The sequence below is a fragment of the Saccostrea cucullata genome, unplaced genomic scaffold, assembly GCF_032062105.1.
Source record: "Saccostrea cucullata isolate Sc308-1 unplaced genomic scaffold, CSIRO_AGI_Scuc_v1 ctg21152, whole genome shotgun sequence".
NCBI classification, from domain to species: Eukaryota; Metazoa; Mollusca; class Bivalvia; order Ostreida; family Ostreidae; genus Saccostrea; species Saccostrea cuccullata.
Window position 1 is genome coordinate 2690 of NW_026936783.1, and position 4606 is coordinate 7295.

Consider the following 4606-nt stretch of genomic DNA (forward strand, 5'->3'; position numbering starts at 1 on the left):
TTTATGTTTAATAGAATATATTTTCTAAATTTGATATTGGTTGACAGATTGACAGTATATAAACATGATAAATATTGCATGTAGTTGAGTGTAACATTGAAAATTTTCACCCCAGGAAAACCATTGTCAACCGAGGCGCAACCGAGGTTGACAATGGTTTTCGAGGGGTGAAAATTTTCAATGTTCTCAACTACATGCAATATTTATCATATAATACTGAATGTTTTATACAAATACATATTACAGTGAACCGTGCATGCATAAATTCCGCGCAGTCACTATTTTTTATAATACCACCCGTCGTCAAGCAATATTGACTGTTGCTACGCAGGAGGGCATGGCTTCATTATTCAGCGGGTAGTAGTGTTTTTTATCAAATGTTTCTCGACGAATCAGATTCAAGTAATTTACATGAAAGTATAATATTAATAAATATTGTAGTGAGGTCACACATGTTCCTAAGATCTTATAAACATGTAAGAAAAATTCAGAATTCACAGTATTTACAGTATTTATAACTCATTCTTGAGTAAAGCAAGTTTGTATCTGACCTTGGCATTGGACTTTGAATCTTAATAGTGTCTGATTGAAAAATATTAAAATGCTCCACACATGTTCCTTTAATCTTATAAACATGCACAAGAATTCACAGTATGTATAACACATTCTTGAGAAAACCTTTCATTTGTCCTTGACATTTGATCTTAAAATTATCAGTGTTTAAATGAGAAAAAAAAACTTTATCAAGGACACAATATTTTTATTCAAGGTGATTCCTCAACAATGTTTAACAATTGAATATTCCATTACCATGAGACAAAGTCATTAAAAGTATCCATGTACAGAATTTATGAATTTTAATTCAAAGATCACAGATACATGTACATGAACTTTGTTTAAATTTAAGTTTATCAATGTTTTTATTACCGTAGTATAATGTTTTACATGCATTTAATTTGACTTTCTTATTCGACGCTCAAATTGAAATTCAAATGTCAGAGTTTTTGTCAGAGAGATGGTCATAAACTGAACATTTCCACAAATGTCAACAATGCACAGAAAACATACACTGATCTCCTTAATAAAAACACTATGATTTCAGTCTTAGGAATCTTTGACACTGGTTTGAACATCTTTCATCATTTACTCTAACAGCATATGGCATGAACTGCATTGTGCACAGCTGCAAATCTGCAGGGTTTCCTAAAAAAAATCACATAATTATAGGCCTGTAGATTGTAAATTTTGTCATACACATTTCATACACATTTAAAATGTTTTTGATTGTGATTATCTTTCATATTTCATGTACAATTGGCTTTAATTTCACCTTTTTCTCTAAAAAAAATTATGCATTTAGAAATCATGAAAAATAAAATCTTATACTGCAACCTCAGTCATATAAAATTAAGAAAAAAAATCTTATTTAAGATAATTTACTTGTACATTATAATTCATTTTATCTTGTCAACTTGCTAACAAGTATGAATACATTTGTTTTAGTGACTTTTCTCTATTTTCTCTTTGTATTTATCTATTTCATGTTTTTTCTTGGTTTTCTTTGGTCTTGAAATTTGAATATGTAAAAGAAGAAGAAAATATCTATGTAACAGCAACATGATGACCAGAAAAATTCGGCATTTCTTTCAGTTTAACTCTCAAGATTTTTGAAAGAAGAAAATCACTTGTTCTGAGAAACTGCAGACATGTCACCTCAAAGCAGATAATGATGTTTATATAGTTGAATGACCATAAAATATACATGATAAAAATAAAATCATACACACTTTTTAGATTAAAATCCTTTATACTGTGATGACGCATGAGTGCAGGCAAATCCATCACTGTAATGATGAATATTGAAAGATTAACTTATGTTTCATAACTCACAATACATCATACATACATGTACAATATGTAAGTGCACTGCTGAGTGAGCTTATTAAACATTTCAGCAGTAGCATTAGAAATGGTCATGATGATTTTACATTAATTTATCTTTTAAGTTACACTGAAATGAAAGAATTACGGAAATAATAAGATTAATAAACTGATTAAGACATAATACATATGATTGTTTTAGTCTTAGAGCTCATTGATAGCTAATTGAATCATATGGCAGAGTAACGGGGGTATTTGTAAATATTTTATCCCCCTTCTGTCTACACTACTTATTTTTCCGCACCTAATTTTTGTTTATATTAAATAGAATAAAATGTTTATATTTTAAGACACAAGAACATTGTTTTGAGGGATAAATAAGTATAAAAATGCAAACATGTACAGTGTACAGTGTGTAGTATACTTACATGAACTCGCACATCATCTATTCAAGTCCGCTGTTGACGGTTCCTGTGGAATTATCCAAACAAACAGAGCATATTTAACAGAAAACATGTTAGAACACTTTTACACAAGTAAGAATCGGTTAAATCATCCAAACAAGCTGAAGAAATACGGTCTTTCGATGTCTGGACTCTTCGTTGTTTACATTCTCAAATGTCAACTTGTGGGATAGCAGCACTGTAAATCTTTTCCAGAATTCTAACTTTCATTGATAAAATAGAATGATCAGGTGAATTAAAATGTTTATATAAAAGCTGCTGACCACCATGATTTATTTGAAATCGATGACCTGATATTCTTTTGTTAAGCGATCCCTTGGTTTCACCGACATAAATAGGTCCACACAGATTACATTCTATTCCATAGACAACATTAGAAGATTTGCAGTTCAGATTTTCCCAAGTTTTGGTATAGAAGCTCTGTCCAGTAAGATTACTCTCTCCTGTCAGTTATGTCAGTTATATTTTAAAACAAGAGGCTCATGGGCCCAACTCTCACCTTAAAGATATGGCTAGGAAAAAAGCAGAAATAAGTTGAGTATGTAAATTTTAGATCCATAAATGGTCCAAACATACCCTTAAAGGGGACAGGTATGACTTGAGCAAATTATGACTATATGTGCTTTTTTATTATTTATGGTTGGACAACTATAGATACCCCACCTTAACCCACATCCCTCTCACTTCCACAGGGGTTCATGAATTGTACAAATAGAAATCAACACTTCCTAAGGTGCTTCCAGATACACGTAAATATGTCCAATCATGGCACTCCTGTTTTGAGATAAAAGTATCAAAAATCTTATTCATATATTCCTATGCACCACTTTGCTCGTCCCATGTGGCCACGTCAAACTCTGAGGGTCGTAAGGTGAACAAATTTTAATCTACATTATCTGAGGTTGCTTCCCTATAAGTATGACCACTCATGGCTTCTGTTCTTGAGAAGTTTTTTTTTATTATTTTTTTTAATCTTCTCAATTTCAATATAAAACTTTGATTGTCCTTGATTGTTCCGCCCTACCGCCAGGGGTCATAATTTGAACAAACTTGAATTAACACTACCTCTGAATATTTCCAAATTAGTTTCGCACTTCATGACATAGAGGTTCTTGAGAAAAACATTTTTGAAACATGCCTCCAAATTCTTATCAATTCTAATTTATTTCCCCTTGAGCTAGGCGTAGCCCTTCATTTGAACGACCTTGAATCCCCTTTAACCAAGAATGCATCTGGCAAGTTTTTTTTTTTTTTTTAAATGGCTCAACTGTTCTTGATAATTATCAAAATTGTATTTTAAAAATTACAGACAGACGGACTGCAAATAAAAAAAACTCACTTGAGCTTTTGCTCAGATGAGATAAAAGGCTGCAACATGATACTTGGAGGAACTTTATGTTCACAAAGTTTGTTTACATTCAATCAAGAACATTACATAACAAATAGGAATGAAATTAATTGATGAATAAAATATAGAGATACAGCACAGTAGTCAAGCACAAAATCTATTGAACAAAAGATCAGGAACAGAGTAAGCACGGACTTCCAAAAAAATCAGAGGTGAGATCAGGTGCCATTGATGACTGATGAAATTAAATATTTTATAATTAATATCATATCTATATAAAAGTTAATTATTCTTACATGAAAAAATGTTTTTTTTTTTCTTTATTGAAACGAGGGAAAAATCAATCCCTTATTTCATTTTCATTAATATGAGCGATTTCAGCAGGTGATGAATAATGTGGATCGGTCTCCTCTATATTTGTATTATTATTCACAGTACTTGTTAGCTATGGTGACTGCTATATATGCGATGAAAATTGCAACCAGGGTTATACCAAAAATCAGCATGTATACATGAATGTCTTTTAAATTCTCTCCCTCTACAATAGAAACAATGTCAAAAACATACTATACCGTAAGATTTACATAATATGACAAATGAAATTAGATATTCATGTGCTCCGTTCTATACTGGCTAAACGTTTTAGTCGAAAATAAAACGGTAAAAAATGACTTACCTCCGGCATGGCATCCTGTAGCAAAATCACAAAGACTCCTGTCACATCGACAGACTTCCTTACAACCTTTACCAAAGTTTGGGTACTGACAAGTCTGACTGCAGTTTATACCAATGTATCCAAAAGGGCATTCTGTCATTTAAGATATATACAGAACAATACATGTTAAAATTAAATCGGGGGCAAACACGGGAAAAAATACTTAAATGCACTTTGACTTTTTTAAATTTACCATTG

At 31.5% G+C, this 4606-nt stretch overlaps 1 long non-coding RNA gene across 1 annotated transcript; it reads right to left on the reverse strand.

Annotated features, from left to right (window-relative positions):
- Positions 1 to 239: 239 nt before the first annotated feature.
- LOC134246596 (uncharacterized) lies at positions 240 to 2494 on the reverse strand. Its single transcript, XR_009987655.1, has 4 exons — positions 2310 to 2494; positions 1788 to 1844; positions 679 to 1203; positions 240 to 465 (listed from the first exon to the last, which is right to left on the reverse strand). It is a non-coding gene; the product is annotated as an uncharacterized LOC134246596 (long non-coding RNA).
- Positions 2495 to 4606: the final 2112 nt, after the last annotated feature.